The 17,989-nt window shown below is 37.0% G+C and overlaps 1 protein-coding gene and 1 pseudogene across 2 annotated transcripts in view; both read left to right on the forward strand.

Moving 5' to 3' along the window:
• Nucleotides 1-17,989, forward strand: part of HORMAD2 (HORMA domain containing 2) — a 91,485-nt gene that overhangs the window by 45,969 nt on the left and 27,527 nt on the right. The window lies entirely within an intron of this gene.
• On the forward strand, nt 1,644-8,061 carry LOC125914517 (60S ribosomal protein L17-like; annotated as a pseudogene).

Raw genomic sequence — 17,989 nt, forward strand, 5'->3', positions numbered from 1 at the left:
ACACACACACACACACACACACACACACACACACACTGTGTTCAAAATAGAGTATAGATGATGGTCTCCAGGGTGTTGTAAGAGAAAAATCATGATTTAGGGGAAAAGTTAAACTTATTTGACCTCTGAGATCCCTTTCATGCTAAGATTCTCTGGGATGTTTTTTGAATTCCTATCAAGAGCAGTACCTTGCTGAGCATTGTAAAGAAGACAAAAGCATACAAAATATATTTTCTACATTTGGTAACTCTGGCTGAAGAGACAATACCTACATAATATAATGGCAAATAATAATGGAGAGTATATGAATGATAGAAATAATTTTAACTAACAATAGAGCATTGTTCTCGGGGCTTTACATGTATTGTCACTTTTAATCTTCCCAGTTATTTTATGAAGTAGAGTCTATTATTACCCTGCAATGAGGAAACAGACTTAGAGAAGTTAGTACAAGACTGCATACACAGTGAATAAGTAGCAGGGCCACAATTCAGATCAAGGCAATTTGACTCCAAAGCCTGTGCTGTTATGATACAGAAATAAAGATAAATTGGCACTGTGTGGGAAGGTTTCATTGAATTGGTGATTTTATGGATGAATTATATTTTAACTGGCAGATTTTAAGGCAGAGGACGTTCCAAACAAGTTGAAAAGTACGTATAGTAGAGAACTTCTGTCTCCATGACTTGTAATTCCAATACTGAACTTTCCATACCTTTCCCTGTATTCTATGTCTTTGCTACAATCTCTACTTTTGGTAACCTCTAACTCAAAGATTTTTTTTTTTTTTTTTTTTTTACGTTTCTTTATTTTTGAGAGGCAGAGAGAGACAGAGCACGAATGGGAGAGGGGCAGAGATAGAGGGAGACGCAGAATCTGAAGCAGGCTCCAGGCTCCGAGTTGTCAGCTCAGAGCCAGATGAGGGGCTCGAACCCACGAACTGTGAGATCATGACCTGAGCCAAAGTCAGACGCTCAACTGACAGAGCCACCCAGGCACCCCTCTAACTCAAAGATTTTTAAGAACTTTCTTAAATCATAAAATTTTTTTTTAAAATAGAAAATCTACAAAATTTTGATCAAATAGCTTATACTGCTTTTTCACCAGTCATCTATAGTAAAGAGGCAATTTAACATATGATCTTGTTGTGAGACTACTATAAGATGGAAAAAAATTTCTTTCACACAATTTTCTTTTTCATCTTATTCCTTATCTCAGTCACAGAAAAAGAAATATGAAGAATTTTCATCAGTAGTTGAAATTATTCAATATTTGAATAGTACAAATATTCATTTTCTGGTATGATCGATCCTTAAGATCCAAGGAACAATGTAAAAGTGAGATTGTAATTTGGCAGTAAATTCAGAAATGATAAAAGCACACAGGTTTGAAATTTTAAAAAATTTTAAGTTATAAGAACTCTTTTTTTTTTAATTTTTAAATGTTTATTTATTTTTAAGATAGCATGCACACACACAACAAGCAGGGAAAGGGCAGAGAGAGGAAGACAGGATCCAAAGTGGCCTCCACGCTGACAGCAGAGAACCCAATGTGAGGCTCAAACCCATAGAGCCAGGAGATCATGACCTGAGCTGAAGTTGGACGCTTAACTGACCAAGCCACCCAGGTGCCTCAAGTTATTTTTTTTAATTTTTTTTTAACGTTTATTTATTTTTGAGACAGAGAGAGACAGAGCATGAACGGGGGAGGGGCAGAGAGAGAGGGAGACACAGAATCGGAAGCAGGCTCCAGGCTCTGAGCCATCAGCCCAGAGCCCGATGCGGGGCTCGAACTCACAGACCGCGAGATCGTGACCTGAGCCGAAGTCGGCCGCTTAACCGACTGAGCCACCCAGGCGCCCCCAGGTGCCTCAAGTTATAAGAACTCTTAAAACCTAACTCCACTTGGAAAATAGAACACAGAGCCCAAGTAGGAGACCAAGGAATCCTAGAACAAAACAGGGTTACATAGAACTGTCTGGAAAACCCCATCCTAAATATGTCCTTATCATTTTATCTACCTCTGCAACACCTTCAGGATAGGTCTTCTTTCCTAATAGCGATGGTTTGGGGCTTAATATCTAGCTAGTAAGGGCACACAAACACAATGGCACTTCCTAGTATACTGGGAAGTTGGGCCTGTTTTCTCTGTTGTAGTTAATTGGACAGATAACAATAGATCTATATACTAGACAGAAAACCCTGGACAGCCTTCTTTAAAGAACTCGCTATCTTGTGACAATCAACACATGTTCTGGAATTGGATATGGAATCTTATTTAAATTTTATGCTGTTTAAATGCTGAGGGAAAAGTACTTCTTTCTAATAGAGTACTAAAATACCTTCTAATAATTAACTCAGGCTCCTTAAAGGATTCTAGTAATTACTGACATGTACAGACAGCTATAAAAAAAATGGAGGGCTGGGGTGCCTGGGTGGCTCAGTCTGTTAAGCCTCCAACTTTGGCTCAGGTCATGATCCCATGGTTTGTGAGTTCGAGCCCCGCGTTGGGCTCTGTGCTGACAGCTCGGAGCCTGGAAACTGCTTCATATTCTCTGTCTCCCTCTGCTCTCTCTGCCCCTCCCCTGCTTGTGCTCTCTCTCTCTCAAAAATAAATAAATATTTTTAAAAGTGGAGGGCTAATGTTGCCTACATCTACTTTAAAAACTGATGGTCCTAGTTTATTAAACCATTATAGCTGTTTTAGAATTCATATTTGTATCAGTTTTTTAGATAGGGGCCCATATGCTATAATTTTCTAATTTTCCAAGCTCTTTATGAGTCTTTGTACCTCCATGTTAGAAAGAATTGTTAGATATTCTGTACACATTTTTCTCTAGGCCTTTCCTTTGTACCTAGTAATCTTGATCCAGCATGGTATATTTTTCTCATCTGTGACACATTAATTTAACTGATGGATAAATAATTCATACAAATGATGTTTTTTGAATTTGAGCTAAAGACAGAATTTTTAAGAATATAACAGCCACAAGTATTTCTTAAAAACCAATTCAATAGTTTATCATTTTATTTAGTTACAATGAACATTTTTGGATGCATTTTATTCCTGCATGAAGCCCATTTTTTACCCTTTTACACTAACACATTTGATTAGTGAAAATGATTTGTTTTTGAGAAATTAGAATGTAAATTACATTAGCATCAAAGTAAATGGTACCATTTAAGTGTGGACTAGAAAGATATTTTCTGAATTCCTTAGAATTTCTTTGTATTCCAGCTAGTGAATTGAAATGAGAGCCTTTTCATTCAGAATATATTTTTTCCTACTAAACTCTAAACTGAAGTTTTGCATTTTTGAGGTATAGTCTGGTGGTTTTCATAGCATCACATCTCATGAACATATATGCTTTATTTGATACAATGTAGTGTTGGCAAGGATATCTTAGATTCTTGGAAATGGAGTTGATTATTGAAAACGTTGGAGAAGGCACATTATCTACAGAAAATATTCAGACTTAAAAACCACACATCATTCTCTATCATGGAGCTATAGTCCTTTCCACAAAGTTTCTTTTTGTCAAATAGGAACATTTTTTCAATTAATTTTTGTTTTACGTTATAGAATGTAAACGTTATCCTCTATTAACAATGCAAGGAGGAATGAAAGTTGGTTGAATTTCCCACAGCCCTATAAGTCATTTCTTTTTTTTATATGAATGATTCTATAACCTATCAGAGAATTATTTCTAATGGGAAGAGCCACACTAATTATCTGTTATGTTTCACTTACATAAAGAAATAAGTATATTGATATTTATTATCGCAGAAGAAAAGTTGAGTATAGTGAGTAACCTTAGGTAGGAGCAATTTGAATGTACTATTATTAAATCCTAGCAGTAAAATAAATAAGTTTTGTTTAAAAAAAAAAAGGCGGTGGTGGGGGAGTGGGGCTCCTGGGTGGCTCTGTCAGTTAAGAGTCCAATTCTTGATTTTGGCTCAAGTCATGATCTCACCATTCGTGGCATCAAGTCCCATGTTGGGCTCCATGCTGGAGCCTGCTTGGGATTCTCTCTCTCTCTCTCTCTCTCTCTCTGCCCCTCTCCCCTCAAAGTAAGTAAGTAAACTTTATTTTAAAAAAGGGAGTAAGACTTAGAAATGTTCTGTTTAAAAAAAGATACTTGTGAGGGGCGCCTGGGTGGCTCAATTTGTTGAGCATCCAACTTCGGCTCAGCTCATAGTTCGTGAGTTCAAGCCCTGCATTGGGCTTGCTGCTGTTAGTGTGGAGCTTGCTTTGGATCCTCTGTCCCCCTCTCTGCCCCTCCCCCGCTCATATTTTCTCTGTCTCAAAAATAAATAAACACTAAAAAAAAGATTCTTGTGGGGTGCCTGGGTGGCTCAGTTGGTTAAGCATCCAACTCTTGATTTCGGCTTAGATCATGATCTTGGCAGTTCATGAGTTCTAGCCCAGTGTCAGGCTCTGTGCTGACAGTGCGGAGCCTGCCTGGGATTCTCTCTCTCCTCTGCCCCTTTCCTGCTTTCTCTCTCTCAAAATACATAAACAAACCTAAAAAAAAAAGATACTTCTAATAGTCTGAAATAATACATGTTATCATACTAAAATCATTAAACTAAAACAAATTATTAGGTTCTATTTAAATTAGGATTTTTTTTTTCTCTTCTTGTAAGTGGCCTGAGGTGATCTCTGAAAATGGTTTGCTATTCACTTGACCCAGAAAACTCTAAAAATCATGCAAATCAGGAGGCTCAAATCTTCATGTTCACCTTAAGAACACACGTGAAATTGCCCAGGCCATCAAGGATATGCATATCTGAAAATCACCCAAGTATCTGAAAGATATCACTTTGCAGAAGCAATGTGTGCCATTCAGTCACTATAATGGTGGAGTTGGTAGGTGTACCCAGGCCAAACAGTGGGATTGGACACAGAGTCAGTGGCCCAAAAAGAGTGGTGAATTTTTACTGTAGACAGTAATGCTGAACTTAAAGGTTTAGATGTAGATTCTCTGGTCATTGAGTATATCCAGGTGAACAAAGCCCCCAAGATATGGCATAGAACTTACAGGGCTCATAGTCAAGTTAACCCATACATGAGCTCTCCCTGCCACACTCAGATGATCCTTACTGAAAAAGAGCAGATTTTTCCTAAACCTGAAGAAGAGGTTGCATAGAAGAAAAAGATATCCCAGAAGAAACTCAAGAAACAAAAATTTATGGTCCAAGAGTAAACTGCATAACATAAATGCAAATAAAAGTAAAAAAAAAATTAGGGTTTTTTTCAAAGTGAAGACTTTGTTGAGATTAGTTAATTGTACATTGGAAAAAAATAATGTTACTTAATTATCTAGAACTATATTCAGTTGGCCAATTTTTCTAATACTTTTTATATGTGCTTCTAGTTTTCCATTTGAAGCCAAATTGTCTATTGGTAAACAGAAAAGATTATGGTTTATAACAAATCCAGGCATCATAGGGAGAATAATTCTTTTAGCATTTATATTAGGATCTCAAAACTGAGATCAAAGACTTCAGAAGACTGGTGCTTCAGATAGTGGTAAAGAACTAGAAACAGAAGTTATATGTATATACTTTATGGAGCCACGACCTCAAATTAGCTTCTTCCTGCATGATGGACCTCAAATTAGCTTCCTCCCTTGATAACCAAAGTTAGAACAAGAAGAAACTTTATACCTAATGACACATTTTTGATATTTAAACAAGTCTACATGAAGCTCATTGTGAAGAAAGTTGAAAGTAATATTCTAAAGTGTTCTAGTTGTAAGCTATCAACATTTATTCAGTCAGCAGATTTATATGAAGCCTATCATGTGTGAGTCATCATACAAAGGTAGTGTGCACAAAGATAAACCAAATCCCTGATTCAAAACTGTTTAGGAAAATAAACAAAAAAATAGCTGTGTTTTTTAAAATACATTTTTAGAGAGAGAGCAAGCAAGGGAGAGGAGCAGAGGGAGAGAGAGAATCTTTTTTTAAAAAATATTTATTTTTAAGAGAGAGGCAGAGAGAGACAGAGAATCTGAAGCAGGCTCGGAGCTGTCAGCCCAGAGCCCAACTTGGGCCCCAAACCCACGAACCGTGAGCTCATGACCTGAGCTGAAGTCGGACACTTAACTGACTGAGCCACCTAGGCACCCTGAGAGAGAGGGAGAGAGAGTGAGAAAAGAAATATTAAGCAGGCTTCATGCTCAGTGTGGAGCCTAACTTGGGGCTCAATCCCATGCCCCTAGGATCATGACCTGAGCCGAAATTGAGAGTCAGATGCTCAACCACTGAGCAACCCAGGTGCTCCCAAATAGCTGTTATATAAATAATATCACCATTCAGTAAGTGCCCACAAAGAGCTATATATACATGGTTTCAATTAATCCCAACAACAACTTTGCATAACATTTTACGGCTGAAGAAATGAAAGTTCATAGACATTAAGTAGCATGTCTAAGTTTGCCAGATTACAAACCATCAGAATCAGTATTTGAATCTAGGTGTCTCTGGCTTCAAAGCTCATACTCAATCCATTAAATCTTATATTCATTCATATGGGAGAGAATGTGAAAAATCCCACAGGACAGCAAAAATCCAATAGAATGATCAAATTCCACTTTTAGTCATGAAGAAATAATGTTAACAGACTTGCTGTCTTGCTGTGAACAGCTAGGGAACTAGGAAAAATATGTGAAGCAACTATTTTCAGATTTTAAACAACAGAAAATACAGAACTATGATCCCTGAGAGAAGAAAAGCAGGATGAGCCTTAAAATTGGCCTGTCAGGAGGTACTCTGGGGACCACCACCACAGAGAGGGGGAAAACAAGCAGAACATGACCATCTTGCTGAGTTGAAGAAACAGAGATTAGAGTTTGAGAAAGCTGAAGTAGTTGGGGACAGAATATCAGAAGGAAGGGACCTATACAGAGAAAAAGCTCCAGAAGTTGGCATAGGGATCCCCTGAGTCTTTGGTTGAATATTCAGCATCTCAAGTTTGGTTAGAAATTCTATAAGGTTGGACAAAGAAATCTGTTGGGGAGTTTTCTCCCCATTCGTAAGCTAGACAATTCCTAGAGTTGTCACAGCGCTGGGAAATATTCACAAAATTACCGGTTACATGGACAGACCTTGTTGAAAACCCAGAATATTCAGTAGGGACTCCAGATAGGTTACACCTTAGCAGTAGAACTAAACCAACCCTTTAGTGAAGTCCTCCAAATTCAATCTTATTAACAGCTTAAAAACAAGCCTTGAAAGGATCTGGCTTACTTGCCTGCCAAAATAAAATTCAACACTTTTTAGGGGAAAACAACCAAGTCCAAACACTCAACTATGTACAATTCTTATTGTCCAGAATCCAGTAAAACTTTATTGACATATAAAGCAGAATGAAATTTTTTAAAGTAGTATCTATGCCCAACGTGGGGCTCGAACTCACAATGCCAAGATCAGGAGTCACATGCTCTACTGACTGAGTCAGCCAGGTGCCCCCGGCAACCAGTGAATATCAATCATAACCAGTGAATATCAATCAGTAGATGGGGCACCTGGGTGGCTCAGTTGGTTAAGCGTCCGACTCTTGATTTCGGCTCAGGTCATGATCTCACAAATCGTGAGATTGAGCCCCGCACTGGGCTTTGCAGTGACAGCATGAAGCCTGCTTGGGATTCTCCCTCACTCTCTGTCGCTGCCGGTCCCCCATGCACACTTTCTCTCTCTCCGACCCACCCCCACTTGTCATGCACTCTCTCTCTCTCTCTCTCAAAATAAATAAATAAACATTTAAAAAAATCAGTCAGTAGAAGCAGACCCAGAAATGTCAGCAATGATAAATTTAGTAAAGACTTTAAAACAGCTATTATACCAAGTGCAGTGATAACCTATGTTTGCACAAAAACATGTATACAGATGTTTACAGTGGCTTTATTTGTAATCTTCGAAAACTGGACAATTCAAATGTTTCTTAATGGGGTAATGGATAAACTTAAAAGGAAACAAGCTGTGAATACATGCAACAACGTGGATCAATTGCAAATGCATTATGCTGAGTGAAAGAAGCCAGAATCAAGACTACATATTGTATGATTCTGTTTACACATTTTTCTCTTTTTAAAAAATATTTATTTATTTTGAGAGAGAGAGAAAGAGAGAGAATGCTTATAAGTGGGGAAGGGGCAAAGAAAGAGGGAGAGAGAGAATCCCAAGCAGTCTTTGCACTGACAGAGTGCATGCAGCTCAGGACTCACTCTCACAACCATGAGATATGACCTGAGCCAAAATCAGAAGTCAGATGCTTAACTGACTGAGACAACCAGGGACCCCTACAACATTTTTCTTTCTTTAACAACTTTATTGACATATAATTCATATACTATGCAATTTGCCCATTTAAAGTGTATGATTGAATGGTCTTTAGTATTTACACAAAATTTTGCAACCATTGCCACAATCTTAGAACATTTTCATCACCTTAAAAAGAAACCCCAAACCCTTTAGTTATCACCTCCATATTTCCCCATTTCTCCTTTCCCTCAAATCTTGAGCAACCAGTAATATATTTTCTGACTTTATAGATTTGCCTATTCTGGATATTTCATATTAATGGATTTGTACAATGTGTAGTATTTTGTGACTGGCTTCTTTCACTTAGCATTATGTCTTCCAGTTTCATCTATGTTGTAGATGTATGTATAAGTACAATAAAACCTTGGTTTGTGAGCATAATTTGTTCCAGAAACATGCTTAGAATCCAAAGCACTTGTATATCAAAGCAAATTTACCCATAAGAAATAATGGAAACTCAGATGATTCATTTCACAACCCAAAAATATTCATGTAAAAATGATTACAATACTATACTATAATACAAAATAATAAATAAAATACAAAATATAAAGAAAAACAAATTAACCTGCACTTACCTTTGAAAACCTTCGTGGTTAGTGTGAGGGAGACAAGAAGAGAAGAGAGTTATTGTGTAAGGCAACTTTTACTATCACTAATGGAATCACTGCTGTCTATTGGCTCAATGGAATCTTTTTCTTTTAGTGCAACTTTATTAAGGAACCTATCCAATGATATTTACTTTTGCCTCCTTTTGAAGATTTTGTGGAAATGTGACATTGCATTGATGATCATCCACAATCCCGTAGCAAGAGAGAGAAGGACCATTGATTCAACTGTGATCATGTGATGTCGGCATCATGTACTGCTCATATTGCAAGACATCACTCATTTTTCAAGTTAAAGTGTATTATAAATGTTTGTTTGTCTTGCGGAACACTCACAGAACAAGTTACTTGCAATCCAAGGTTTTACTGTACTTCATTCCTTTTTGTGGCTGAATACTATTCCATTGTAGGGATATACCACATATTGTTTATCCATTCATTATTGATGGACATTGGGTTGTTTATACCTTTTGACTGTTATGAATAATGCCACTATAAACATTAATGTACAAGTTCTTTTTGAACACCTATTTTCAATTCTCTTGGGTATGTACCTAAGAGTGCCATTCCTGGGTCATATGGTAACTCTATGTTTAATTATTTGAACTCCAAAACTGTCTTGTAAAGTGTCTGCATCATATTACAATCCCACCAGCAGTGTATAAGAGTTCCAATTTTCCCTTTTTTCACCAACCCTTATCATCTTACTTTTTGATTCTAGCCATTCTAACGGGTGTGAAGTAAGGGTATATTATTGTGGTTTTGATTTGCATTTTTTAAAGTTTATTCGTTTATTTTGAGAGAGAGAAAGAGCCAGTGAGGGAGGCACAGAGAGAGAGGGAGCCAGTGTAGAACCTGATGTGGGGCTCAAACTCATGAACTGTGAGATCATGACCTGAACCAAAATCAAGAGTCAGATGCTCAACCAGCTGAACCACCCAGGTGCCCTTGATTTGCATTTTTTAGTGACAGATGTCAAGCATATTTTCATGTGCTTATTGCTCATTTATATATCTTCCATGGAGAAATGCTTATTCAGATTTTTTGCTCACTTTAAAGTTAGATTGCTTATCTTTTTATTGTTGAGGTGTAAGAATTATTTATTTTTTTCTGGGTCTAATTTCTTATCAGATATGTGACCTGCAAATATTTTCTCCCATTCTATGGGTTGTCTTTTCATTTTCTTGATGATGTCCTTTGAAACACAAATAGGGTTTAATTTTGCTCTAGTCCAAATTATCCATTTTTATTTTGTTGCTTATGCTCATGCTTCTTGTGTGTGTGTATGTGTGTGTGTGTGTGTGTGAGAGAGAGAGAGAGACAGAGACAGAGACAGAGACAGACAGAGACAGACAGAGAGAGAGAGAGACAGAGAGATCTAAGAATTCTTTAACAAATCCTAAGTCATGACGATTTACATCTGTATATTTACTTCTTAGAGTTTATGGTTTTAGTTTTTACATTTAGATCTTTGATTCATTTCAACTTAATTTTTTATATATGGTATGAAGTATGGATCTGACCTTCTTTTGTATGTGGATATCTGGTTGTCCCAACACCATTTATGTTCATATGTATAAGAGATATTAATCTGTAGTTTTCTTCTTTTTAAAAATATTTTTTTAATGTTTATTTATTTTTGAGACAGGGAGAGACAGAGCATGAGCAGAGGAGGGGTAGAGAGAGAGGGAGACACAGAATCCAAAGCAGGTTCCAGGCTCTGAGCTGTCAGCACAGATCCCAATGCAGGGCTCGAACTCACAAACTGTGAGGTCATGACCTGAGCATAAGTCGGATGCTTAACCGACTGAGCCACCCAGGTGCCCTAGTTTTCTTCTTTTTTTAAAAAAAATTAATGTTTATTTATTTTTATTAAAAAATTTTTTTTTAACGTTTATTTATTTTTGAGACAGAGAGAGACAGAGCATGAATGGGGGAGGGTCAGAGAGAGGGAGACACAGAATCCGAAACAGGCTCCAGGCTCTGAGCTGTCAGCACAGAGCCCGACGTGGGGCTCGAACCCACGGACCGTGAGATCATGACCTGAGCCGAAGTCGGCCGCTCAACCGACTGAGCCACCCAGGCGCCCCAATGTTTATTTATTTTTAAGAGAGAGACAGAGTGTGAGTGGGGGAGGGGCAGAGAGAGAGGGTGACACAGAATCTGAAGCAGGCTCCAGGCTCTGAGCTGTCAGCACAGAGCCCACTGCAGGGGCTTGAACCCCCGGGGGGTGAACCATGTGCACCTGGGAAGAATGTATATTCTGCTAATGGGTGTAGTGTTCTATAGGTATCTGTTAGGTCTACTTGGTTTATACTGTTGTTCAGATCTTTTATTTCCTTGTTAACCTTCGGCCTAGTTTTCCTCTTCATTACTGAAATTGGGGCATTGAAGTCTCCGACTGTTATCGTTGAATTGCCTGCTTCTCTCTTCATTTCTATCAGTTTCTGCTTCATGTAATTTTGTGTTATATTATTAGACATATATATGTTTATAATTATTTTATATTCTTGATGGATTGGCCCTTTTATCATTATAAAATGTCTCTCATTATCTCTAGTAACAAGTTTAATACATTCACATTAATCTTATTGATAGAGTTGGATTTATGCCTGCCATTTTACTTTTTCTTTTCCACGTTTCATTCTTTTTGTTCCTCTATTCCTCCTTTATTGCTTTCTTTTGCATTGAGTGAATATTTTTAATGAGGCATTTAAATTTCTTTAGTTGTTTTTTTTTTTTTTTACTATATATGTATATTTTATTGGTTGCTTTGGGGCTTATCATATAAATCTTAACTTATCAAAATAAATTTCAGGTTTTTGCTAGTTTAATTCCAGGGAAATGTAGCAATGTTACTCCTATATGGCTCTATTGTGTACCTTCCCCCTTTATATGGTATTATTGTTATACATCTATTAGTGTTACAAATCCAACAATACATTGTTATAATTATTACTTTATCATCTGTAGTCATTTCCTTAGCCCAATGCAGCTTTGCTCCCATTCATCTTCTTTGTGTTGATATTGGTAAATATATTATATTTCTTTATGTTATAGGTTGAAGAATACATTACCTACATATTTTATACAATGCTTTTTACTTTATTTTTAAGCTTTATTTATTTTGAGAGAGAAAGAGTACACACAGGTGGGGGACGGGCAGAGAGAGGGGGAGAGAGAGAGTCCTCAGCAGGCTCTGCACTGACAGTATGGAGCCTAATGTGGGGCTCCAACTCATGAACCGCTAGATCATGACCTAAGCTGAAATTGGACACTCAACCAATTGAGTCACCCAGGCATCCCTGTATAATTGCTTTTTAAATATGCCTTTGTAATGCCTTTTATTTATTATTTTTTACACTGCCGTTTATTTATTTATTTGTTTGTTTTTTAAGATTTTATTCTTTTAAGTAATCTTTACATCCAACATGGGGCTCAAACCCTACAACCTCAAGATCAAGAGCTGCATGGTCCACTGATTGAGCTAGCCAGATGCCCCTACACTGCCTTTTATAATTGCATAATTACCAATACCATTTCATTGTCCTTTGTTTTATTATGGCAATTTAAATTACCATCTGGAGTCACTTGGAGTTGCTTTTAATCTGAAGCATATTCTTTAGTATTTCTTGTAAGATGGGTCTGCTGGCAACAAATTCTCTCAGTTTTTGCTAATCTGGGGATGTTTTTATTTAATGTATATATAAATCTACACATATATGGATTTGCTTGATATAGGATATATAAGATATAGAATATAGGACAGTTTTTCTTTGAGCACTTCGATGATGTTATCCTATTGCCTAACTGGCTTCCATTGTTTCTGCTGAGAAGTCAGCTGTTAGCCTTATTGGGTTCCCTTGTAAGTGATGAGTTGTTTTCTTTTGTTGCTTTTATGATTTTTTTTTTTTTAAGTAGACTTCAGGCCCAGTGTGGAGCCCAGTGTGGGGCTTGAACTCATGGCTCAGGTCATGATCTCACGGTTTGTGCACTGTGGTGCAGAGCCTGCTTGGGATTCCCTCTTTCCCTCTCTCTCTCTCTCTATTCCTCCCCCACTTTCACTTTCTTTCTCTCTCAAAAATAAATAAATAAAACTTTAAAAAAAGTAAGATGTCTGAACACTTCAATTAAAAGGCAGATGTTGTCAAATGAATTGACGTATGCTATTTAGAAGAAACACACTTTAAATATGGAGAGTCAGATAAGTTAAAAGTAAAATGATGGAAAAAGATATACCACACAAAGACTACTTGTAATAAAGCTGGAATGACAATATTAATATCAGACAAGGAAGATTTTAGGATAAGGAATATTATCAGAGCTAGAGATATCACAAAATAATGAGTCAATCTTAAAGGTATATACAGTTAATAACAGAGTTTCAAAATACATGAATCAAAACCTGACAGAACTAAAGGAGAAATCAGCAAATCAATAATTATGGTTGATGATTTCAGTACTCTTCTCTCAATAATGGAGCAATCGATTTGACCTCATTAATCTTACAAAATCTTACAAAATCCAATAACTATAGAATATATATTGCTTACAAGTGTTTGTAAAACCAAGTTGGACCACATTCTGGGTCATAAAATAGGTGTCATTAAATTTGAAAGGATTATAATAAGTATTTCTCTGACCATGGAGTTCTATTAAAAATTAATAACAGGGGCGCCTGGGTGGCGCAGTCGGTTAAGCGTCCGACTTCAGCCAGGTCACGATCTCGCGGTCCGTGAGTTCGAGCCCCGCGTCAGGCTCTGGGCTGATGGCTCGGAGCCTGGAGCCTGTTTCCGATTCTGTGTCTCCCTCTCTCTCTGCCCCTCCCCCGTTCATGCTCTGTCTCTCTCTGTCCCAAAAATAAATAAAAAAAAAAAATTAATAACAACACAATACTGGGAAAATATACAAAAATTTGGAAAATATTGAAAGTATCAATAAACTTGGTAAACTTCTAACTAGACTGACTAAGAAATAGAGAGAGAAGATACAAATTACCAACATCAGGCATGAAGGATGAGATATTGCTATCAATTCCACAGACATTAAAAGCAAAATAAAGGAATGTTGTGAAAACTGTATTCTGATAAATTTGATAACTTATATAATATAAACACATTCATTGAAAGACACAAATTACCAAACTGACACATGTAGAAATAGATAAATTTAATAAACCTGTATTTCTTAAAGAAATTGAATTCATAACTAAAACCCTTCATATAAAGTAAACTCCAGACTAGAGGGTTTCATTGGTGAACTCTATCAAACAAATAAGGAAACAATAATGCTAATCTTAAACAAACTCTATAAGAACATAAAGGAGAAGTCTTCAAACTCATCTTATAAGGTTAGCATTACCCTAATACTAAAACCAGACAAAGACATTACAAGAATAGAAAACTACAGACTAACAAATATCCCTCATGACTGTAGATGCAAATGTCCTTAGTAAAATATTAGCAAATCGAATCTAGCAATATGTGGAAAAGATAATGTATCATGACTAAATGGTTTTTATCCCAGCAATGCAAGGTTTGTTTAAGATTTAAGAACCAAGGTAACTAAAAAAAAAAAAAAAAAAAGAGTCAGTATAACTCACCATATTAACAGAATAGAGGAGAAAGCCACATGATCACCTCTGTAGATGCAAAAAAAGTATTTCACAGGGGTGCCTGGGTGGCTCAGTCGGTTGAATGTCCGACTTCAGCTCAGGTCATGATCTCGTACTTCGTGAGTTTGAGCCCCGCCTCAGGCTCTGTGCTGACAGCTCAGAGCCTGGAGCTTGCTTTGTATTCTCTGTCTTCCTCTCTCTCTACCCCTTCCCTGCTTGTGCTCTCTCTCTCTCTCAAAAATAAATAAACATTAAAAAAATTAATAAAAAAGTATTTCACAAAATTAAACATTCATTTGTAATTTTTATTTTATTTTATTTTAATTTTTTAATGTTTACTTTTGCCCCTCATGTGTAATTTTTTAAAAAGAAACTTTTAGAAGCACCTGGGTGGCTCAGTCAGTTGAGCATCCGACTTTGGCTCAGGTCATGATCTCACAATTTGTGAGTTAGAGTCCTGCTTTGGGCTCTGCGTTGACAGCTCAGAGCCTGGAGCCTGCTTCAGATTCTGTCTCTGTCTCTGTCTCTGTCTCTCTCTCTCTCTCTGCCCCTCCCCCATTCATGCTCTCTCTCTCAGAAATAGATAAACATTAAAAAAAATTTTTTTTAATGAAACTAATAGAAAACAAGGAATAGAAAGGAACATCCTCAACCTTTTAAAAGATATTTACAAAGAACCTAAAAGTAACATCATACTTAATGGTGAAAGACTAAACACTTTGCACCTAAGGTAGAGAATAAAACAAGATATCAACTCTTACCATTTCTATTGTACATTATACTAGAGGTCCTAGTCAGTGAATTAAGGTAAGCATAAGAAATAAAAGGCATACACATCGGAAAGGAAGAAATAAAACTGAATTTCTTTGAAAATGACATGATTACATACATAGAAAATTTCAGGAAATATGTAAGAAAGATACTACCAGGATTGCAGGGGCACCTGGGTGGTTCAGTTGGTCGAACATCGGACTCTTGATCTCAGGTTCAAGAAGAGTTCAAGCCCTACACTTGGTGTGGAGCCTACTTAAAAAGAAAGACTAGTGTCTTTCAGGATTAATAACATGAATTTAACAAGGTCACAGGATATAGGCTCAATACATAGAAATCTATTTTATTTCTCTATTCTATCAATGATAAATTAGAAGTGAAATTTACAATGCCATTTACAGTAGTATAAAAATTCAAAATACTTAGAGCTGAAATAATAAGACACATGCCAAGACCTGTACAATAAAAACCATAAAACACTGCTGAGAAAAATCAAAGAAATTTACCATGTTCATGGATTGGAAACTTGATTAAGATGTCACTTTTACCTCAACTGATCCATACATTCAATGAAGTCCCAGTCAAAATTCCACAGGTCACTTTTGTAGAAATTGACCTGAGTCTAAAATTAGCTGAGTCTAAAATTTAAATGGGAATGCAAAGGACCTAGAAAAGCCATAAAACTTATGAAGAAGAACAAAGTTGGAGAACTTACTCTATCAGATATCAAGACTGTAAAAATACACTAAACAAAGTAGGGTGGCATTGTGGTGAAGATAAACATATAAATCAATGGACTAGAATGCAGAGTTCAGAAATATACCCACACATATGTAATCAGGTGATATTTTTACAAAGGTACTTTATCAAAACTTCTCTTCCAAAGACATTGTTAACAAAATGATAAAGCAAGCCAATACTGGGAGAAAATATTCTGAATACATACATCTGACAAAGAACTTGTATTCAGAATATATAATTTTTATATATACAGATTCATTACTTGTGTTCGTCACTCAAACACAAATGTGGCCCATTTAAATATGGTAACTTGGGTACTCCTTCAGTTTTGGGAAATTTTCTTCAATTATTTCCTTGATGAAAATTATGTCGTCTTCTCAAATTCCTCTGTTTCTTTCTAGATCTCCTAATAGATAGTGGACCTTCTACACAGGCACTCTATTTTTTAAAAAATCTTTTCTCTCCAATTTTTTGTATCTTTTGCTTTTGTTGTACTCATACTCTTTTGTCCTACTTTCTTTTTTTTTTTTTTTTTAATTTTTTTTTTTCAACGTTTTTTATTTATTTTTGGGACAGAGAGAGAGACAGAGCATGAACGGGGGAGGGGCAGAGAGAGAGGGAGACACAGAATCGGAAACAGGCTCCAGGCTCCGAGCCATCAGCCCAGAGCCTGACGCGGGGCTCGAACTCACGGACCGCGAGATCGTGACCTGGCTGAAGTCGGACGCTTAACCGACTGCGCCACCCAGGCGCCCCCTGTCCTACTTTCTTTTGAGTTTTCATTTATATTGCTGTTCATTTCTAAGAGCCTTTTGTTATTGTTTTCTGAATGTTCTTTTTTATACTATACTGTTTTTGTTCGTGCTCAAAGAATTGTCTCTTGTCTCAGAAGATACTAATTATTTCTAAGTAGATTTCCTCTCAGTGTATGTCCGTTTCCTCTGTTTGTTTGCCATTTCCACCTCTACCTCCATGCATCTCTTCTACCTCTCTCTCCTCAGAAGTCTGAAAATGGCTGTTAGTTCTGGGTTGTCTGCTCATATTTAAGAGTGGAGAGACTAGAAAGCCCTGAGCTTATAGATGGTTATGATTGTGGCCTTCACTGTAGAATGAACTTCAGGCCTTTGGGAGAATTCTTAATGTCTGTATTTTAAAATTTTTCCTCTAGGGGCGCCTGGGTGGCTCAGTCGGTTAAGCGTCCAACTTCAGCTCAGGTAACGATCTCACCATCCGTGAGTTCAAGCCCCGCGTCGGGCTCTGGGCTGATGGTTCAGAGCCTGGAGCCTGCTTCCGATTCTGTGTCTCCCTCTCTCTCTGCCCCTCCCCCATTCATGCTCTGTCTCTCTCTGTCTCAAAAATAAATAAACGTTAAAAAAAAATTTTTTTAAATAAAAAAAATAAAATTTTTCCTCTTGGTCAGAGGAATCTGTGCTCAGAATCTGTGTTCATCCCCAGTGTTTTAGCAGCCAAATAGAGATGGAAGCCTAAGGGTCTCTGCACTTAGTATGTATAATTTTACTTAATTCCCCTTAATTCCCCCATAATTAATACCTTTCCTGGAGGGTGCTTTGTATATCCCACTATCCAAAGACTATCACCCTCTCTAGAGAATAAACTTACGATATTATACCTTGGTGAGCAAGGGGCAACTGTTTGGTTTGCAAAATTGAGGAAGGGATCTGAGGATTTCAACTTCATAAATGTCTTTAAGTTGATCTTATTTTAGCTCTTCTACTCATCCTCTTTATCTCCTCTTCCAAAAGTACACGATGCTGGAAATCCCTTAGACTGATGTTCATTTGGGTGGTCTTTTTGCTTCACGTTGCTGCTGGTTTAAGTTTCCAGCTATGTTAGTTATCTTTCATGTATCTGCTTTCCAGCTCCCAAAATTTCAATGCTTTTGTCTTCCTTTTTTATTCTTTCTGTAA

Source organism: Panthera uncia (genome assembly GCF_023721935.1).
Source record: "Panthera uncia isolate 11264 chromosome D3 unlocalized genomic scaffold, Puncia_PCG_1.0 HiC_scaffold_8, whole genome shotgun sequence".
NCBI lineage: Eukaryota > Metazoa > Chordata > Mammalia > Carnivora > Felidae > Panthera > Panthera uncia.